Source organism: Coregonus lavaretus (assembly GCF_964263955.1).
Source record: "Coregonus lavaretus genome assembly, chromosome: 8".
Taxonomy (NCBI): Eukaryota; Metazoa; Chordata; class Actinopteri; order Salmoniformes; family Salmonidae; genus Coregonus; species Coregonus lavaretus.
In genome coordinates, this window is record NC_139995.1 from 56,139,797 (window position 1) to 56,162,679 (window position 22,883).

Genomic DNA, 22,883 nt, shown 5'->3' on the forward strand with positions numbered 1-22,883 from the left:
GCTGTTATTATAGTTTAACTGAGGTTAGAAAGCACCTCCTCCATGCCTGCTGTTATTATAGTTTAACTGAGGTTAGAAAGCACCTCCTCCATGCCTGCTGTTATTATAGTTTAACTGAGGTTAGAAAGCACCTCCTCCATGCCTGCTGTCACTATAGTTTAACTGAGGTTAGAAAGCACCTCCTCCATGCCCGCTGTTATTATAGTTTAACTGAGGTTAGAAAGCACCTCCTCCATGCCTGCTGTCACTATAGTTTAACTGAGGTTAGAAAGCACCTCCTCCATGCCCGCTGTTATTATAGTTTAACTGAGGTTAGAAAGCACCTCCTCCATGCCTGCTGTCACTATAGTTTAACTGAGGTTAGAAAGCACCTCCTCCATGCCTGCTGTTATTATAGTTTAACTGAGGTTAGAAAGCACCTCCTCCATGCCTGCTGTTATTATAGTTTAACTGAGGTTAGAAAGCACCTCCTCCATGCCTGCTGTTATTATAGTTTAACTGAGGTTAGAAAGCACCTCCTCCATGCCTGCTGTCACTATGTGGTCCTCCACTAAGTAGAAACGGTTTTACTGGAGGAGGATAATTATCTGGTTCTTAATTTAGCCGTCAACTGAAAGTGTAGGCCTAGTCTTTGTTGTAGTTTGACTGAGGTTAGGAGTGAGTTGTAGGATGAAGGCACCTCCTCTATGCCTGCTGTCATTATGTGGTACAAAGGGGTTTTTATCGTAGAAGGATCATTCTTGGAGGATAATTGTTTGGTTGTTAATCGAGACATTAACTGAAAGTGTTCGTCTTTGTGGTATCAAGGCAGCACGTCCACAGCTACTTCTCAGAACGTTCTCGCTCAGTATTATTATTTTTTTTAAATTTTTGGGATAGTCTTCAGTACTTAATTGAGACATCAAGTGAAAGTGTTTGTCTTTGTTGTAGCTTGACTGACTGTGGTTAGAGGATTAACTTTCTGCCATTAAATGTTCCTCTACTCTGATTTAAACCCTGATTTTACCAGCTAAATTAGCTGAGAACTTGTTTTTAATCCCATTGCGTAACAATCAAATCAGTTCATTCATTCAATATATTGTCTTTTACAGCAACACCCTGGGGGAATAAGTAGGGGTGGGGAAAAGGATAGGGTTGGATACCTGATAGCTACTGTTACTAGGAAACGATTGTGATCAGGGTGATAGCTGTCCTGTCTGTCTCTCTACACTGGACATACAGGGCACGTTTGACATTGCAGCCGACTTTAAAGTGGCACTCCAGTCTCCTTTCCACCTCATTTAACACCTGATTTACTTACAGGGTAGGAAGCATGAGTTTCTACTCACCAATGTAACAACACAGTGTGGTCAAAGACTTAGTAACTTAGATGGAGTCAGATCTGGTCACCTATAAGTACAAAAATTGTTATGTTTTTTGGGTTGTTACATATTAACTTATTTCCAGATAACTTCTAAACTATCTACAATGCACTATTTCTCAACGTCATATGGAGGATCTACTCTGTGCGACCAAGTTCGTTTGCTAGCTTGATAGCTAGCTCAAGCTGGCTAACGTTAGCCACTAGCCATGCTAGCATGTAATTACATTCCAGACCATGTGGTGGTGGTGAGCTACAATCCACCAATCACAGGAAGTGTGATGGGGCACATGCAGCCATGCAGCATGCTCTTCACAGGCTTTGTGGCTGTGTTATCTAGTGGGAACCCAATAGTACGGCAGGCTCTGGTGCCTTCTTGCCGTGGGCTCAAAACGAAAGAGAAAATCTAATCTGCTTGCTCTAATTGTGTAGAACCTCGTCAGTTCTCATTTTTAATTTGTCAACTTTTCCGCACGTTCTCTGTGAAGTAAGCTATGTGAGTTTTGTAACTTTTTCCGCCTTTGCTTAGTGCTAGCGCGCTAGCTGACGGACATCTGGAATCTATCTATTTTTGGATTTCCCTGACTCTCCATCGGCGGTGAAGCGCCCGCCTCTCCCTGGCTTTGGTAGCTAACTCGGTCTGCATGCTTTTAAAAGTTTTACTATCGGATGGGCCCTAGCCATCAATCTTCTTTCCTTTGATCTGTGGTTATGTTTTAGTTGTGTTGTGTTCTAGCTGGTCTCCAGTAGTTGGGCTCTAGCTTGCCGATCATAACCGTGGTGGTTGGCTAGGCTAGGCTGGCCAGGTTAGTAGCTATTTTGGCTAAATAGCTAACGTTAGCTGGCTGGCTTGCTTGCTGGCTAAGATAACTGCATATAGCTAACATTCTTTAATTACTGGTAAGATGGCGCTATGTATTTCCAAAACTTTGGTTTACTTTAATGTAGCTGTAAACTAGTTGTTGAGAGCAACTGGCTGACTCATGTAGTGCTAACATAACGTTAGAAGGCTGGTAGGGCTAATGTTAGCAGACTAGTAGGGCTAACGTTAGCAGGCTAGTTGGGCTAACGTTAGCAGGCTAGTTGGGCTAACGTTAGCAGGCTAGTAGGGCTAACGTTAGCAGACTAGTAGGGCTAACGTTAGCAGACTAGTAGGGCTAACGTTAGCAGGCTAGTAGGGCTAACGTTAGCAGGCTAGTAGGGCTAACGTTAGCAGACTAGTAGGGCTAACGTTAGCAGACTAGTAGGGCTAACGTTAGCAGGCTAATAGGGCTAACGTTAGCAGACTAGTAGGGCTAACGTTAGCAGGCTAGTAGGGCTAACGTTAGCAGGCTAGTAGGGCTAACGTTAGCAGGCTAGTAGGGCTAACATTAGCAGGCTAGTAGGGCTAACGTTAGCAGGCTAGTTGGCTAGCAAGTTGATTTGTAACAGTGAATTCATAAAGTATTTACTTGTAAGTTGGCTGAACATTTTATTGAAACCAGCAGTCATGAGTGCAAACGAATTTGAAGTTATACATTTGAAGGTATTTCTGTTGGAGTTTACATTATAGGGGATAAGGTAGCTTGCCGTGTCCTCCATATTACATTACAATTGAAAAGTGAGGTGTAACTTTGCATTGGGATTTTTGATTCGTATACTAATGCAAATTAGGTTTGGGCGGTATCTAGATATTCATATCGTCATACTGTTCTTCTCCATACCGGGATATACAGTTTTACCGGATTAGTACACAAGGGGGAGCCAAAAGACTATTGGCCGTCTGTTACCAGAATGCTAACAAGTAATATCGAATCTCCATGGAGGCTGCTAGCTAAATATGCTAACAAGCGCAAACTAAAATAAATGAATTGCAAAAACAGGCAAACAAGCTCATAAAGTTATACATATATATATAGGTAGGAGCTACTGAATGTCATTTTTGGTGAGTTTGGACATTTACAAGCGAATGTGAACGAGAGACATTGTGCAAATGAACAAAGTTTTGACGCATGCTTGTCTGAATGAAGACCAGTACTGGCTCTGGAGCAGCATGTGTATACACTGTGTCTGTTGGGAGTCTGGAGTCGCTAGGGCAACGGAGAACAGGGGAGAGACTCCCGAGTGGCGCAGTGGTCTAAGGCACTGCATCGCAGTGCTGGCTGTGCCACTAGAGATCCTGGTTCGAATCCAGGCTCTGTCGTAGCCGGCCGCGACCGGGAGACCCCATGGGGCGGCGCACAATTGGCCCAGCGTCGTCCAGGGTAGGGGAGGGAATGGCCGGCAGGGATGTAGCTCAGTTGGTAGAGCATGGTGTTTGCAACACCAGGGTTGTGGGTTCGATTCCCACGGGGGGGCCAGTATGAAAAATAAAATAACTGTAAGTCGCTCTGGATAAGAGCGTCTGCTAAATGACTAAAATGTAAAATGAGAGGAGAGAAAAAACGCAAGGAAATCAAGATAGTGGCAGCTGGACAAATACCTAATCCAAAGGGCCTTGACTTCTCAAACACGGCAGAAAGCAAACACAATGTGATGCCCCGTCATTTATTAATTCAGCCACTTAGATTAACTAGCAAGTTAAACATAGGGGTCGCGTTAATCTAGTATTCTGCGTTTTTCATGTAGGAAATAAAAATAAATATAAAAAACGCATAAGAAATATCTTGCTGCGTTTTGTAAACGCAGATGTAATATGCTTCTTATTGTAATTTCTGCATCAGACTAATTTCATGCTTCAGTTGCTCTTCTAAACTCAGATGAGAATTCACCAAAGGGCCTTCCATCAGCAGACAGCTATCTGATCTGACAGCCTACTTGTCTCCGGTAAAATGCCAGATTAACTTTAACCAAAACATTTGGAAATGTAGCTGGCTACTTTCTTGCTATGATAAACATTAGAAATATGATGGCCATGCATCGTTTTTGAAAAAAATACCTTGCTTTTTCATTGTAAGCTCATTTACTTGTGTGGCTGCCGGCCAAATAGCGTTGCACTTCTGTTGTCATCTGATGAAAATGAAGCTATTTTCTGCCGAATGTGTTGCACGAATGTATTTTCTGTGAAGGAAAACTACAGTTGCACGCCCCTGATCACTCTGTTGAAGCAAAAAAACACTGTTGACTTTCAATATAGAACGTGACCCCTGTCAAAACTCAGCTGGACTTCCCTGCACCCGCTTTCTCCCTTTGTGTTATTTACAAACAAACATGTTACTGGCTCAACTGTGCTATAAATATTTAAATGTATTTAAAAAAAACTCCAAGAAACAGCCTCCAAGAAATAGTTAAGTGTTGACGGTGTTGAAAAAAAACATCCTGTGGCTATTTCCAAATACCCCGGTGTACGGTTTCTACGGTAATCTGCCCAAGCCTTGTGTGAATCCATACGTTACATGTGGTTTACGTTTACGATACCTACCTTTTAACCAAAAAGGCACATCTCAATCGCTGGTCCAGGTATCTCATGACATGGCGCAGGTGGGTAGGCCTTTCCTCTGTTGTTCCTCAAGCAAGGAGGCAGGCCGATGACATCACCAATTACCATCAGAGCAACTCCTTGAATGCCCTACTCTTTTGAAGTTTGCAGTTGTGTCTTAAAAACACAATTTTGCGCAAAACATTATTTTACCCTTTAGTCTGTGTACTTTACTGTAAAAGTTTTTAAAAAATCACTGGAGGACGTCTTTAAAGGCTAGGCAAGACTGACTAATCTACAAATCACCTCGCATCATAAATAACTACTCAATATTATTTGTAGGTCAGTCATTCAGTCACAATTTACCCATGATACATCACGGTTTTGATGCTCTCGAACACGGCCACAGGCAGGGAGGGAGGAGTCAACAATCAATGAACTGTATTTATAATGGCCTTTTTACTTCAATGAACTTTATTTATAATGGCCTTTTTACTTCAGTAGTTCAATGAACTTTATTTATAATGGCCTTTTTACTTCAGTAGTTCAATGAACTTTATTTATAATGGCCTTTTTACTTCAGTAGTTGTCAAGTGCTTTACAGTAAACCTGGTTAAGAGCCCAAGAGCTAGAAGCACAGGAGTCGTTGCATGGAGATTGAATCCTATCGGTTTAACATCATCTACAAGTCATTTCTCTTCTGCTGCTCGGTACACACACATCTCAGGGTAAACATGATCTTTAGCAGCTCTGTCTATGCCAACCCACCAGGTTAAATATAGCAGTCCGATCTCATTCAGATCACCAACTCCAGTTAGGAGATATGAGGATATCAGCAGTTATTGATATACCAAACATCAGGGTGGAAATGAGATTCGGTTAGCTAACCTTTTTGGTCTGGCTTCATTTCCACTTGTGGAGCATAACGTTCAGATTTTCCACTTTGGGAACTTTCAAATATGGATTTAGAATTTGCAACGTAAGATATGATGTATGAAGTGTAAGGTGACTGGAATGCCTTGGCCAGCTCAAAGGACCAAAAGCAGTGGTCCTATTACACCCTGTAAAAGGAGATCTTTATACATATATCATATACACTGTATACAAAAGTAGTAGAGGCTAGTTCAGCCACACCCGTTGTTGACAGGTGTGTAAAATCGAGCACACAGCCATGCAATCTCCTTAAACAAACATTGTCAGTAGAATGACCTTTACTGAAGGCCTCAGTGACTTTCAACGTGACATAGGATGCCACCTTTCCACCAAGTCAGTTCGTCACATTTCTGACCTGCTAGAGCTGCCCCGGGTCAACTGTAAGTGCTGTTATTGTGAAGTGGAAACGTCTAGGAGCAACAACGGCCCAGCCGCGAAGTGGTAGGCCACACAAGCTCACAGACAGGGACCGCCGAGTGCTGAAGCACGTAGCGTGTAAAAAATCATCTGTCCTCGGTTGCAACACTCACTACCGAGTTCCAAACTGCCTCTGGAAGCAACGTCAGCACAAGAACTGTTCGTCGGGAGCTTCGTGAAATGAGTTTCCATGGCTGAGCAGCCGCACACAAGTCTAAGATAACCATGCGCAATGCCAAGCGTCGGTTGGAGTGGTGTAAAGCTCGCCGCCATTGGACTCTGGAGCAGTGGAAACACGTTCTCTGGAGTGATGAATCACGCTTCACCCCATCTGGCAGTCCGACGGACGAATCTGGGTTTGGCGGATGCCAGGAGAACGCTACCTGCCCCAATGCATAGTGCCAACTGGTTTGTCAAGATTGGTGTGGAATAACTTGACTGGCCTGCACAGAGCCCTGACCTCAACCCCATCAAACAACTTTGGGATGAATCAAATCAAATCAAATTTTATTTGCCACATGCGCCGAATACAACAGGTATTTACCTACAGCCCTTAACCAACAATGTATTAATTTTTTTATAAAAAAGTAAAATAAAACAACAACAACAAAAAAGTGTTGAGGAAAAAAAGAGCAGAAGTAAAATAAAATAACAGTAGGGAGGCTATATACAGGGGGGGGTACCGGTGCAGAGTCAATGTGCGGGGGCACCGGCTAGTAGAGGTAGTTGAGGTAATATGTACATGTGGGTAGAGTTAAAGTGACTATGCATAAATACTTAACAGAGTAGCAGCAGCGTAAAAGGTGGGGGTGGGGGGGCAGTGCAAATAGTCCGGGTAGCCATGATTAGCTGTTCAGGAGTCTTATGGCTTGGGGGTAGAAGCTGTTGAGAAGTCTTATGGCTTGGGGGTAGAAGCTGTTCAGGAGTCTTATGGCTTGGGGGTAGAAGCTGTTCAGGAGTCTTATGGCTTGGGGGTAGAAGCTGTTCAGGAGCCTTATGGCTTGGGGGTAGAAGCTGTTCAGGAGCCTTATGGCTTGGGGGTAGAAGCTGTTGAGAAGCCTTTTGGACCTAGACTTGGCACTCCGGTACCGCTTGCCGTGTGGTAGCAGAGAGAACAGTCTATGACTAGGGTGGCTGGAGTCTTTGACAATTTTGAGGGCCTTCCTCTGACACCGTCTGGTATAGAGGTCCTGGATGGCAGGAAGCTTGGCCCCAGTGATGTACTGGGCCGTACGCACTACCCTCTGTAGCGCCTTGCGGTCGGAGGCCGAGCAGTTGCCATACCAGGCGGTGATGGAACGCCGACTGCGAGCCAGGCCTAATCGCCCCAACATCAGTGCCCGACCTCACTAATGCTCTTGTGACTGAATGGAAGCAAGTCCACCGCAGCAATGTTCCAACATCTAGTGGAAAAGCCTTCCCAGAACAGTGGAGGCTGTTATAGCAGCAAAGGGGTGGGACGGGACCAACTCCATATTAATGACCATGATTTTGGAATGAGATGTTCCGACGAGCAGGTGTCCACATACTTTTGGTCATGTAGTGTATATGCATTTATATAACATAACATTGACAGTATCTGGCGTCATGTGAGGCCCAGCCCATGCCTAACATACATACGTCCTGCTCTGGGAGACAACACATACAGTAGAATGTGTTGGGGAGAGGAAAAACAAACCACCATTCTAATTTTGGGGTCTTTTTTAAAAGATAGTACGTCTACTAGATGTGTAAAGGATAGGCCATCGCCTGTATGACCAAGTAGCTACGTTATAGAAACACGTCTTGCATCCCAACTGGCACCCTATTCCCTATATAGTGCACTATTTTTGACCAAAGCCCATGCATGGGCCTCTATGTAGAGAAAAGGGTACAATTTGGTACGCAGCCCCGTTTGGGCTGAGAGGAGAGTTCTCCAGCCCACTGAGATGGGCTAGAGAAGAGCAGGGGATATTGATTGGAAAAGCACACTCAGAGGACAGAAATACAACACCCTCCTCTACTCTCCGTCTAGCATGAAATAGTAGCAGATGTTATGGAGACCCATCTCTCTCAGTGCCCTGGGGGGAGGATCAGGAAAGGAAAGACTGTTTACTGCTAACTACGTCTCTGTCTCTGTCCCTAACTCTGTCCCTGTCCCTAACTACGTCTCTGTCCCTGTCCCTAACTCTGTCCCTGTCTCTGACTCTGTCCCTAACTCTGTCTCTGTCCCTAACTCTGTCTCTGTCCCTGTCCCTAACTCTGTCCCTGTCCCTAACTCTGTCCTTAACTCTGTCTCTGTCCCTAACTCTGTCTCTGTCCCTAACTCTGTCTCTGTCCCTGTCCCTAACTCTGTCTCTGTCTCTGTTCCTAACTATGTCTCTGTCCCTAACTCTGTCCCTGTCCCTAACTCTGTCTCTGTCTCTGTCCCTAACTCTGTCTCTGTCCCTGTTCCTAACTCTTTCTCTGTCCCTAACTCTGTCCCTGTCCCTAACTCTGTCTCTGTCCCTAACTGTCTCTGTCTCTGTCCCTAACTCTGTCTCTGTCCCTAACTCTGTCTCTGTCCCTGTTCCTAACTCTGTCTCTGTCCCTGTTCCTAACTCTGTCTCTGTCTCTGTCCCTAACTCTGTCTGTCCCAAACTCTGTCTCTGTCCCTAACTCTGTCTCTAACTCTGTCTCTGTCCCTGTCCCTAACTCTGTCCCTAACTCTGTCTCTGTCTCTGTTCCTAACTCTGTCTCCGTCCCTAACTCTGTCCCTGTCCCTAACTCTGTCCCTGTCCCTAACTCTGTCTCTGTCCCTAACTCTGTCTCTGTCCCTGTTCCTAACTCTGTCTCTGTCTCTGTCCCTAACTCTGTCCCTAACTCTGTCTCTGTCCCTGTCCCTAACTCTGTCTCTGTCCCTGTGCCTAACTCTGTCCCTGTCCCTAACTCTGTCTCTGTCCCTAACTCTGTCTCTGTCCCTGTTCCTAACTCTGTCTCTGTCCCTAACTCTGTCTCTGTCTCTGTCCCTAACTCTGTCTCTGTCCCTGTTCCTAACTCTGTCTCTGTCTCTGTCCCTAACTCTGTCTCTATCCCTGTTCCTAACTCTGTCTCTGTCTCTGTCCCTAACTATGTCTCTGTCTCTGTTCCTAACTCTGTCCCTGTCCCTAACTCTGTCTCTGTCTCTAACTCTGTCTCTGTCCCCAACTCTGTCTCTGTGTCTGTCCCTGTTCCTAACAACAACAAAAAAAGAATACTGTGAAACTATTTTGTAGAATGTGCTTTGTGGTTGACCAAACGGGCAAGTTAAATTTTGTCTTGAAGACAACGTTAATTTGCTTTGACTCTAGTGTTCCATTTGTACATATGCATTTGCAGGGCACAACAAAAAGAAACCTTAGTGGGACTATCATTTGAGTGAAGGAAAAGCAGCCAACAAGTGCTCAGCATATGTGGGAGCTCCTTCAAGACTATTTGGAAAAGCATTCCAGGTGAAGCTGGTTGAGAGAATGCCAAGAGTGTGCAAAGTTGTCATCAAGGCAAAGGGTGGCTATTTGAAGAATCAAATATAAAATATTTGTTTAACACTTTTTTTGGTAACTACATGATTCCATATGTGTTATTTAATAGTTTTGATGTCTTCACTATTATTCTACAACGTAGAAAATAGTAGAAATAAAGAAAAACCCTTGAATGAGTAGGTGTTCTAAAACTTTTGACCGGTAGTGTATGTACAAAAAGTATTTCAGCAGATTTCGTGCATTTTTGTGTGGCTTAATTGGTGTGGGGGAAAAAAATACATTTTTGGGGGGCAAACTTAGGAACAATCTTTTGAAAGTTATTGGAGCAATGCATTTTGGGCAATGGTGTTCCACACTGCCATTTTTTGATTGGTATTTGTTTGGGGAATGGGGATACATTTTCATGATGGGATTGTAATTCCTCAATAAATGTGGGGAAACAGAAGACCTGCCAAAAAAATCTGTTTGTTTTAAATTCCCCTGGTGCAACTGCATAGTATTTGCAACTATAACGAGTCTGGACTATGATCAATTAAGCCATATCAATGCAGTTAAACAGGTTAATGTAAAATAATGAATTATGTAAAGAGTATCTTAAATAATCCCAAATAGAGACTTTGCTGATAGCTACTTTATTGAGAATTTTTTTAACTTACTATGACTGATGTGGTTGTCTCACCAAGCTATCTTAAGATGAATGCACTGACTGTAAGCCGCTCTGGATAAGAGCGTCTGCTAAATGACTAAAATATATGTTGGCTTACACTTATGGTACTTCCAAGGCCGTTTCATGATGATTATTACGGTCATGTCAATCATGTTATATACTGAGGCTATTGTAACAAGGCATATGCCAGCATTGTAGTCCTACTGCCTCTGCCCAGAGGCCTACTAGGCTTTCATGGTAACGGCCGTAAGAGCTCACTTTACCCTGGTCAGAGTTCCTGTTGCAGCTTTCGCTTTCTTCCGCTACATTGGTGGCAGCGTTGGGAATCAAATCCAGCTCACGTCTAGTTATGTGATCTAGTGATGGGAAGCGTTCTGTGTAATTACATTGATATATCTAGTGAACGATGGATAAGCAACAATGGGCGTGACAGATAGAAGTAGTCGCTACAGGTGTGATCAAGCCTTACATCAAAGTTGCCTGAAGCTGAATGGAAAGTGCTGTGCCCTGACCAGTTATTCAGGAGAAAATCCTCTGCGACTGTCTAATTTACATTAAGTTAATTTATCAGTGTGGACCCAAAACAAACACATTCTACACATCTACAAACCGGTTTAAAGTGTTATTACAACCATAGTGTTCTTTTGTTACTGAAGCTTATATCAAATAACCTGACAATGATCCACATCATATGGGTAGACTAATAATGTAAGTGTGTTATGCAGCAAAACACAACTATCCTTTTTTTTTTTTAGGTAATATGAATCACTGTTGACCCATCCTGTTCTGATCTAATGCGATTTGATGTCGGATTTTCCTACGGCCGAGAATCGAGGCCTTTCCCAGTCGAAGTTAGGCCCCTCTTGGTTCTCATTGGCGAAGACTGAACTCAAGTTAGGGGTCATATGTCAGACTCTCCTGTATCACTTTGCCCAACGTGTTGTAAATAAACATTTTTTAAAGTGATATAACTTGTATCATTATTATAGGGCTGTGAAACCCATAGCCGAATGGCTTCAGACTGAGCATTTCTCACCATTTATTTACGGAGAGAAATGTCTGTTTTTAACAGGTAGTGTCCATTTATTTACAGTAGTGTGTTATTGCTTTCTTCAGCGGAAATACAGAATATGTATAAAAATGCCCAGTATACCAAAAAGCTAAATCAAGCAGAAATGTACGACAATTTAACCATGTTTAATCATTACTGAAATATGCAAACTGCAAACATTTGACCAGTTAAAGATAATGAAATACATGACAACTAGATACAAATATTTTATAAAACATGAGTCATACAAAAGGCAAGAGTTGGCTGGAACATGAGTACAAACAACGTGTGTGTTTGTGTGCGTGTGTGTGTTTGTGTGCGTGTGTGTGTGTGTGCGTGTGTGCGTTTGTGTGCGTGTGTGTGTGTGTGTATTATGGTGTGTACAATAACATCCCATCATAATAATGGATCCCCATTCCCCAATCAAATACCTTCATCGATACCCAAAAAACAATCCCCCCCCCCCCCCAAAATCTGTATTTTTTTCTCCAATCTGGCAACCCTCATAAAATTTGACATAGCCTTGTATAAAATGCATTATGAAACAAATGGTGTAATGTACACGAAAAAGTGGAGCCTTGTATTAAATGCATTATGAAGAAAATCGTGTACTGTTGCCTACACGAAAAAAGGGACTTCCTGACTGCAAGAGCACCAGTATCCCAAAGTATTAAGCGAAAACAAGCATAGAAAACAGTATTAGCATTCTTTATTTTTATTTATTTTTTACAACGTAAGGCTACTATTATATTATAATTATTTTGGTGATGACCTGCTTGATTAACAATATTGGGTTATTAACATATTTGTTTTTTTTATATAAATAAATGTGGGACACAAAAAAAAAAGCAGTGTAGATCACCAGTGCCCATCATGCATTGCTCTAAAAACTTTCAAAATATTGTTTCAAAGTTTGCCCCCCCCCCCCCCCCCCAGAATGTATTTTCCTAGGAATTGAGTCGCACAAAAATGTATGTCTTTTCACACAAATTAAGCCGTTGACAAACCAATACCCAATTACTCATAATTTCCGGTTCTGATCCCTGTCAAGACCCCTGTCCTTGTTTAACCTCTAAACATCTCCTCCTCATGTTGGCTTCTTTCTCTCAGCCGGAACCTCTACCCCAGCAGTACATTTTACACTACAGCGCTTTCCATCAGATGGACGGACTAACGTCTCTATTTAGACACGTTTAGCACATTTCTCTTTGTGCTTTTATTTGAGAAAAACACGTTCAGGACAGTGTACTACTCAGACAGATAGTGTGTCCCAAATGGTACCCTGTTCCCTATGGGCCATGGTCAAAAGTAGTGCACTATATAGGGAATAGGGCGCCAGTTGGGACTCGGACTCTGAGCAGCTCGTATTGCGTTGGTTCTTTTATCAATGCCTGCTAATTCTGTTTCCTTTGAAGGGTTTTGATTGTTACGCTCACTGGACAGAAATACAGACAGAACTTCCTGTTGTTGTTTGGAACAAGCTAATACCTCTTTTTGTTTTTCTCTCTCTCTCCTTAAATCTCCTCTGTTCTGTTTTCTGTCCTCTCTGTAAGCTCTCTCTCTCTCTCTCCTTAAATCTCCTCTGTTCTATTTTCTGTCCTCTCTGTAAGCTCTCTCTCTCTCTCTCCTTAAATCTCCTCTGTTCTATTTTCTGTCCTCTCTGTAAGCTCTCTCTCTCCTTAAATCTCCTCTGTTCTATTTTCTGTCCTCTCTGTAAGCTCTCTCTCTCTCTCTCTCTCTCCTTAAATCTCCTCTGTTCTATTTTCTGTCCTCCCTGTAAGCTCTCTCTCTCTCTCTCTCTCCTTAAATCTCATCTGTTCTATTTTCTGTCCTCTCTGTAAGCTCTCTCTCTCTCTCTCTCCTTAAATCTCCTCTGTTCTATTTTCTGTCCTCTCTGTAAGCTCTCTCTCTCTCTCCTTAAATCTCCTCTGTTCTATTTTCTGTCCTCTCTGTAAGCGCTCTCTCTCTCTCTCTCTCCTTAAATCTCCTCTGTTCTATTTTCTGTCCTCTCTGTAAACTCTCTCTCTCTCTCCTTAAATCTCCTCTGTTCTATTTTCTGTCCTCTCTGTAAGCTCTCTCTCTCTCTCTCTCTCTCTCTCTCTCTCTCCCCTTAAATCTCCTCTGTTCTATTTTCTGTCCTCTCTGTAAGCTCTCTCTCTCCTTAAATCTCCTCTGTTCTATTTTCTGTCCTCTCTGTAAGCTCTCTCTCTCTCCTTAAATCTCCTCTGTTCTATTTTCTGTCCTCCCTGTAAGCTCTCTCTCTCTCTCTCTCTCCTTAAATCTCCTCTGTTCTATTTTCTGTCCTCTCTGTAAGCTCTCTCTCTCTCTCTCTCCTTAAATCTCCTCTGTTCTATTTTCTGTCCTCTCTGTAAGCTCTCTCTCTCTCTCTCTCTCTCCTTAAATCTCATCTGTTCTGTTTTCTGTCCTCTCTGTAAGCTCTCTCTCTCTCTCTCTCCTTAAATCTCCTCTGTTCTATTTTCTGTCCTCTGTAAGCTCTCTCTCTCTCCTTAAATCTCCTCTGTTCTATTGTCTGTCCTCTCTGTAAGCTCTCTCTCTCTCCTTAAATCTCCTCTGTTCTATTGTCTGTCCTCTCTGTAAGCTCTCTCTCTCTCCTTAAATCTCCTCTGTTCTATTGTCTGTCCTCTCTGTAAGCTCTCTCTCTCTCTCTCTCCTTAAATCTCCTCTGTTCTATTTTCTGTCCTCTCTGTAAGCTCTCTCTCTCTCTCTCCTTAAATCTCCTCTGTTCTATTTTCTGTCCTCTCTGTAAGCTCTCTCTCTCCTTAAATCTCCTCTGTTCTATTTTCTGTCCTCTCTGTAAGCTCTCTCTCTCTCTCTCTCTCTCCTTAAATCTCCTCTGTTCTATTTTCTGTCCTCCCTGTAAGCTCTCTCTCTCTCTCTCTCTCCTTAAATCTCATCTGTTCTATTTTCTGTCCTCTCTGTAAGCTCTCTCTCTCTCTCTCTCCTTAAATCTCCTCTGTTCTATTTTCTGTCCTCTCTGTAAGCTCTCTCTCTCTCTCCTTAAATCTCCTCTGTTCTATTTTCTGTCCTCTCTGTAAGCGCTCTCTCTCTCTCTCTCTCCTTAAATCTCCTCTGTTCTATTTTCTGTCCTCTCTGTAAACTCTCTCTCTCTCTCCTTAAATCTCCTCTGTTCTATTTTCTGTCCTCTCTGTAAGCTCTCTCTCTCTCTCTCTCTCTCTCTCTCTCTCTCCCCTTAAATCTCCTCTGTTCTATTTTCTGTCCTCTCTGTAAGCTCTCTCTCTCCTTAAATCTCCTCTGTTCTATTTTCTGTCCTCTCTGTAAGCTCTCTCTCTCTCCTTAAATCTCCTCTGTTCTATTTTCTGTCCTCCCTGTAAGCTCTCTCTCTCTCTCTCTCTCCTTAAATCTCCTCTGTTCTATTTTCTGTCCTCTCTGTAAGCTCTCTCTCTCTCTCTCTCCTTAAATCTCCTCTGTTCTATTTTCTGTCCTCTCTGTAAGCTCTCTCTCTCTCTCTCTCTCTCCTTAAATCTCATCTGTTCTGTTTTCTGTCCTCTCTGTAAGCTCTCTCTCTCTCTCTCTCCTTAAATCTCCTCTGTTCTATTTTCTGTCCTCTGTAAGCTCTCTCTCTCTCCTTAAATCTCCTCTGTTCTATTGTCTGTCCTCTCTGTAAGCTCTCTCTCTCTCCTTAAATCTCCTCTGTTCTATTGTCTGTCCTCTCTGTAAGCTCTCTCTCTCTCCTTAAATCTCCTCTGTTCTATTGTCTGTCCTCTCTGTAAGCTCTCTCTCTCTCTCTCTCCTTAAATCTCCTCTGTTCTATTGTCTGTCCTCTCTGTAAGCTCTCTCTCGCTCTCTTTTATTCTCCTATCTTTCTTTCTTTCTTTCTTTATTTCCTTGTCCTTTGCCTCAGCCTCTCCATTAGTGTGTTGGGGATGAATGACTTGTTGTAGCAGAGATGCTTCAGCCACTTCACCGGGGCTCGCATCCCAAATGGTACCCTATTCCCTATATAGTGCACTGCTTTTACAAGAGCCCTAAGGGCCCTGGTCAAAAGTAGTGCACTAAATAGCCTCTGGTTGAATCAACCAGCTATTGACATCATCTATAGAAGTCCTCTTCTCAGGGAAAATATAGTCCTACACATGTTTAATCAGAGTTATAATCTGTGTAATCTAGTTAACTCACCTGAGGTACAGTTGAAGCCCCTCAAATACTAATAGACTCCTGAGTGGCGCAGTGGTCTAAGGCACTGCATCGCAGTGCTAACTGTGCCACTAGAGATCCTGGTTCGAATCCAGGCTCTGTCGCAGCCGGCCGCGACCGGGAGACTCATGGGCGGCGCACAATTGGCCCAGCGTCGTCCAGGGTAGGGGAGGGAATGGCCGGCAGGGATGTAGCTCAGTTGATAGAGAATGGCGTTTGCAACGCCAGGGTTGTGGGTTCGATTCCCACGGGGGGCCAGTATAAAAAAAATAAAAAAAATATGTATTCACTAACTGTAAGTCGCTCTGGATAAGAGCGTCTGCTAAATGACTAAAATGTAATGTAATGTAAAATGAAGTCGGAAGTTTACATACACTTAGGTTGGAGTCATTAAAACTTGTTTTTCAACCTCTCCACAAATTTCTTGTTAACAAACTATAGTTTTGGCAAGTCGGTTAGGACATCTACTTTGTGCATGACACAAGTAATTTTTCCAACAATTGTTTACAGACAGATTATTTCACTTATAATTCAAAGATCGTACTTTTTGGAGAAATGTCCTCTGGTCTGATAAAACAAAAATAGAACTGTTTGGCCATAATGACCATCGTTATGTTTGGAGGGAAAAGGGGGTTGCTTGCAAGACGAAGAACACCATCCCAACCATGAAGCTTGGGGTTGGCAGCATCATGCTGTTGGGGTGCTTTGCTGCAGGAGGGACTGGTGCACTTCACAAAATAGATGGCATTATGAGGAAGGAAAATTATGTGGATATATTGATTGAAGCAACATCTCAAGACATCAGTCAGGAAGTTAAAGCTTGGTCGCAAATGGGTCTTCCAAATGGACAATGACCCCAAGCATACTTCCAAAGTTGTGGCAAAATGGCTTAAGGACAACAGAGTCAAGGTATTGGAGTGGCCATCACAAAGCCCTGACCTCAATCCTATAGAAAATGTGTGGGCAGAACTGAAAAGGTGTGTGCGAGCAAGGAGGCCTACAAACCTGACTCAGTTACACCAGCTCTGTCAGGAGGAATGGGCCAAAATTCACCCAACTTATTGTGGGAAGCTTGTGGAAGGCTACCCGAGACGTTTGACCCAAGTTAAACAATTTAACGGCAATGCTACCAAATACTAATTGTGTGTATGTAAACTTCTGACCCACTGGGAATGTGATGAAAGAAAGAAAAGCTGAAATAAATCATTCTGTCTACTATTATTCTGACATTTCACTTAAAATAAAGTGGTGATCCTAACTAACCTAAGACAGGGAAGTTTTACTAGGATTGAATGTCAATAATTGTGAAACACTGAGTTTAAATGTATTTGGCTAAAGGTGTATGTAAACTTCCGACTTCAACTGTACGTGTCTCGACGTATGAAGTATGTCTCTCCTGTCCACTGAAATACCAAACCAATACTGAGCCAAGCAGGGTGTATGAGTTGATATATAAAACGACGCAAGATTCAAGACTTCGTGCTTTTCAGCTAAAATTATTATATAGAATTCATGCCACCAACAAAATGTTGAATATTTGGGGCATACAATCATCGCAGCTCTGCAGATTGTGTTGTGAGGATACAGAATCAATAGACCATTTGTTCTGGTATAGCCCTCAGGTAGCCTGGTTCTGGTCTCAGGTTCAGGAATGGCTGAAAGTGCATAACATTGATCTACAATTAACCCTAGAAATAGCACTGTTGGGAGATCTGGAGAGACCGGGTCAGTCAATTACTAACATACTAACACTCTTAGTAAAAAGTATTTATCTTCAACTCGCAATCTGTGGATTCTATTCGATTAGATAGATTGAAATTGTATGTTAAACATCACAGCATAGTTGAAAGAGGGGTGTAGAGATCCGAAGAGGGTGGCCAGCAGAGATAGGTGGGATGGGCTGAGGGAGGCTGAGGGTTGGGATGGGCTGAGGGAGGCTGAGGGTTGGGATGGGCTGAGGGATGGGCTGAGGGGTGGGATGGGCTGAGGGGTGGGATGGGCTGAGGGAGGCTGAGGGTTGGGATGGGCTGAGGGGTGGGATGGGCTGAGGGAGGCTGAGGGTTGGGATGGGCTGAGGGAGGCCGAGGGGTGGGATGGGCTGAGGGTTGGGATGTGGAACTGGAGACAAGTGGGAGTGGAGTTACTGGGCCGATGATAGAATGACGGTCAAAGATAAAAGGGGGGGGTGGAATTATTTTATTTTTCTCGGGGGGGGGGGGGGGACTGTGGGGGGTCTCGGATGGTTGAAGGGCAGCTCTTGGGGAACTTGGGGGAGGGATCATGGATCGTGGTTTCGGGTCCCCGTTTTTTGACCTTGTGGGAGATCTGTCGACGTGCCCTTGAGCTGGGCGTTGACCCTGGTAGCTTCTGTGTGTCGCTCTGAACGGGAGTCTGTTAGATGACTAATGTGATGTAGATGTTGAGCGGCTTCACTGCAAGTAGATTGTATGTTTTAAATATTCAATAAATATAAAAAATAGTATTTCATTGTACAGGAGGCTACATGGAAGAGCAGGTTAGGAAAGACATCAGGGTGTCAAACTCAGTTCCTGGACGGCCGGGAGTCTGCTCTTTGTTATTTCCTTTTCAATTTGTGTCCAATTAAGACCTCGACAACCAGGTGAGAAGATGTCCTAACTAATCAATTAAGACCTCGACAACCAGGTGAGAAGATTTCCTGGCTGATCTCCGCATCGTTGAAACACAACCAAACCACTAGCCAGCCATGTCCAGTATGAATGGTGGAGGGAGCATCCAGGGGTCAGTATGTCTGTGGGTCCTGGTCAACCCATGAACTTAAATTGACCTCTGTGTCTTTGAAACAATGGTGCAGGGAGCATTCACAGGTCAGTCGTGTGTCTATGGAGAACTGGGCAATGGTCAACCCCTGACTGTGACCGCTCAGCCTTGCACAGCTGGGGATGCCCTGAGGGGAGGGGGGACGTTAACTTGGCACCAGCCTCTCTCCTCTCCTCCTTATGATTAAGTACAAGGTCTTTTAATCTGGGCTGTGGACCCTCTAAGACAGGGTCTTTTAATCTGGGCTGTGGACCCTCTAAGACAGGGTCTTTTAATCTGGGCTGTGGACCCTCTAAGACAGGGTCTTTTAATCTGGGCTGTGGACCCTCTAAGACAGGGTCTTTTAATCTGGGCTGTGGACCCTCTAAAACAGGGTCTTGTAATCTGGGCTGTGGACCCTCTAAGACAGGGTCTTTTAATCTGGGCTGTGGACCCTCTAAGACAGGGTCTTGTGTATGTGTTCCTCTCTCTGTCATAGCAGTAGATTTTCAGCGAGGAGGATATACCGACATCTGTCTGAGAGCTCAATTAGGATACGCATTTCAACATTTATCTGACGCTGTGTTGTTATAACCCTCCCCCTTTCCTCTCCTCTCCTCTCCTCTCCTCTCCTCTCCTCTCCCCCCTCCCCCTCTCCTCTCCTCTCCTCTCCTCTCCCCCTTTCCTTTCCTTTCCTTTCCTCTCCTCATCTCCTCTCCTCTCCTCTGCTCTCCTCTGCTCTGCTCTGCTCTGCTCTCCTCCTCATCCTCCTCTCCTCTCCTCTCCTCTCCTCATCCCCCTCTCCTCTCCTCCTCATCCCCCTCTCCTCTCCTCTCCTCTCCTCTCCTCTCCTCTCCTCTCCTCTCCTCTCCTCTCCTCTCCTCTCCTCTCCTCTCCTCTCCCTGCAGACTGTGGCCATCCTAGAACAGAGGCTGACTCTGACAGAGGACAAGCTGAAGGAGTGTATTGACAACCAGCATCAGATCAACCTGCAGCTCCACCGCAGGGAACCAGACCTCCAACCCAGGGACTAACACCCAACCAAACCTTCAGACCTCCATTCTACCAGACCTCCACATCACCAGACCCTCCACCAGTCCAGACAAGACCTCCAGGCCAGGGACTGCCACCAGAGACTAAGCCCAGCCCGGACTCCCCTAGGCAGGGGAAAGCCCTGGTGGCACCCAGACCACTGACTCCTCCATAGACATACAGTGCATTTGGAAAGTATCCAGACAACTTGACTTTTTCACATTTTGTTACGTTACAGCCGTATTCTAAAATTTATTAAATCGTTTTTTCCCCTCATCAATCTACACACTACCTCATAATGACAAAGCAAAAACAGCTTTAGATACATTTTTGCAAATGTATTAAAAATAAAAAAAAACTGAAATATTACATTTAGAAGTATTCAGACCCTTTACTCAGTACTTTGTTGAAGAACCTTTCGCAGCGATTACAGCCTTGGGTCTTCTTGGGTATGACGCTACAAGCTTGGCACACCTGTATTTGGGGAGTTTCTCCCATTCTTCTCTGCAGATCCTCTCAAGCTCTGTCAGGTTGGATGGGGAGCGTCGCTGCACAGCTATTTTCCAGTTTCCCCAGAGATGTTCAATCGGGTTCAAGTCCGGGCTCTGGCTGGGCCACTCAAGGACATTCAGAGACTTGTCCCGAAGCCACTCCTGCATTATCTTGGCTGTGTGCTTAGGGTTGTTGTCCTGTTGGAAGGTGAACCTTCACCCCAGTCTGAGGTCCTGAGCGCTCTGGAGCAGGTTTTCATCAAGGATCTCTCTGTACTTTGCTCCGTTCATCTTTCCCTCGGTCCTGACTAGTCTCCCAGTCCCTGCCGCTGAAAAACATCCCCACAGCATGATGCTGCCACCACCATGCTTCACCATAGGGATGGGGCCAGGTTTCCTCCAGATGTGACGCTTGGCATTCAGGCAAAAGAGTTCAATCTTGGTTCATCAGTCCAGAGAATCTTGTTTCTCATGGTCTGAGAGTCCTTTAGGTGCCTTTTGGTAAACTCCAAGAGGGCTGTCATGTGCCTTTTACTGAGGAGTGGCTTCCATCTGGCCACTCTACCATAAAGGCCTGATTGGTGGAGTGCTGCAGAGATGGTTGTCCTTCTGGAAGGTTCCCCCATCTCCACAGAGGAACTCTGGAGCTCTGTCAGAGTGACCATCGGGTTGTTGGTCACTTCCCTGACCAAGACCCTTCTCCCCCGATTACTCAGTTTGGCTGGGTGGCCAGCTCTAGGAAGAGTATTGGTGGTTCCAAACGACACAATTCTGTCTCGGAGCTCTACGGACAATTCCTTCGACCTCATAGCTTGGTTTTTGCTCTGACATGCACTGTCAACTGTGGTACCTTATATAGACAGGTGTGCGCCTTTCCAAATCATGTCCAATCAATTGAATTTACCACAGGTGGACTCCAATCAAGTTGTAGAAACTTCTCAAGGATGATCAATGGAAACAGGATGCACCTGAGCTCAATTGTGTGTCTCATAGCAAAGGGTCTGAATACTTTTGTAAATAAAGTATTTCTGTAAAAAGAATTGGATACATTTGCTAAAATCTCAAAACATCTGACATTTTGACATTTAGACATTTTAGCAGTTACAGTTAGTGAATGCATACATGTTACTTTTTATATCTGTTTTCGCTTTTTCGTTATGGGTTATTGTGTGTAGATTGATGAGGGCAAAAATTAATTTAATCCATTTTAGACTAAGGCTGTAACGTAACAAAATGTGGAAAAAGTCAAGGGGTTCTGAATACTTTCCCAATGCGCTGTACATCATCCCAATGAAGTGACGTGATATTACCCTGTGCTGGAGTGACTTCTCTCCTTTCAAACACAAAAGGCTGCTGTTAAACCATCCAACCCTCCAGGTGCCTATCTGAAACCCTAGTGCTGGTTTCACATGAAGTTGTAAATGTATCGAGCAACAGAATATGGCTGGCTGGTATTGTTTGAGGGAGGGCATCCATATTCCATGTCATGGCTGGGCAATCCTGATTGCACGGAGATGGGTTATGAGAGCTGCTGGTCTACAGTGTGTATGATGTATAGGCTAGTGTGTATGATGTATAGGCTAGTGTGTATGATGTATAGGCTAGTGTGTATGATGTATAGGCTAGTGTGTATGATGTACAGGCTAGTGTGTATGATGTATAGGCTAGTGTGTCTCTGTGGTCCTGCTTTAACTCATATGCTGTGTGATTTTGGCCCTATTTTAAATACATTTGTGCTACAACCATGTGTTTTATAATATGGTTTTAGCACCACTTTATTTAAAGTTGGGAAAATATTTTAAAATAAAAGTTTTCACGCTTTGTTCCTTATGAATTGTTGTTTTGTGTTTCTTTATGAATCCCATTCGCATTATGATTACGACCAGATTCTTTTTTTTTTTTTTTTTTTTTTTTTTTTTTCTCGGGGGGAAGGATCAGCTTAATATTGCAGATAGATTGTATCTTCTATCAATGTAATTGTCTGCATCACTTCCAATCCCCCATATTTTTTTATATTTTTTATATATATATATTCCCCTTTATTACTTTTCAACCCCACCATCCTATTCGCATTATGATTACGACCAGATTCTTTATGAATCCCATTCGCATTATGATTACGACCAGTTTCTTTATGAATCCCATTCGCATTATGATTACGACCAGATTCTTTATGAATCCCCATTGGCATTATGATTTCGACCAGATTCTTTACGAATACCATATGATGTCATAAAACACACTTATAAAAGAGCGATTTTTTTAAAGCCTATTTTGGAACAAAGGTCCACTTCCAACAGTTAACATCGGTTCTCCTCAACAGTCTGAGAGAAGCCTGATACATGTGTGGTTTGTTGTGTTAGTAGTTTTCTTTAAAAAAAAAAAAGTCCAGTTCCAACGGTGTGTAATCAGTCCTCTTGTCCACTGCTCACTCACATGACTCTAATTAACTATAACAACGTGGTACATTTTAAGGTCTCTTGCTACAAGGAGTTAAGTCAAACAGGTCACTCGTGTGGGATGGGCTGGGTTTCATTTAGGGCTTATTTTATAATTCATTTTTTGTTTTGTTGTAATGGTGGATTTTGATGGAATTGATTAGCATAGTAATACACTGGGTGTACGAAACATTAAGGACACCGTCCGTCCGCCAACTGTGTCGAAAGCGTTCCACATGAATGCTGGCCCATGTTGACTCCAATGCTTCCCACAGTGAGTGAGTGAGTGAGTGAGAGAGAGAGAGAGAGAGAGAGAGAGAGAGAGAGAGAGAGAGAGAGAGAGAGAGAGAGAGAGAGAGAGAGAGAGAGAGAGAGAGAGAGAGAGAGAGAGAGAGAGAGAGAGAGAGAGAGAGAGAGAGAGAGAGAGAGAGAGAGAGAGAGAGAGAGAGAGAGAGAGAGAGAGAGAGAGAGAGAGAGAGAGAGAGATGGGATCATCAGATCTAGGTATTTTGCTTTTTCACACGGAGCCTTGGTGATTATCGAGCCCGGGAGTTTTCGGAAATATTTTTCAAATACTGAGGTACTTTCTTTCGCAATGGATGTTAATAAAACAGACTTTGTTGACTTGTGTGAGGCGAAGTCAAAATGAATGGTGTACGTGGTG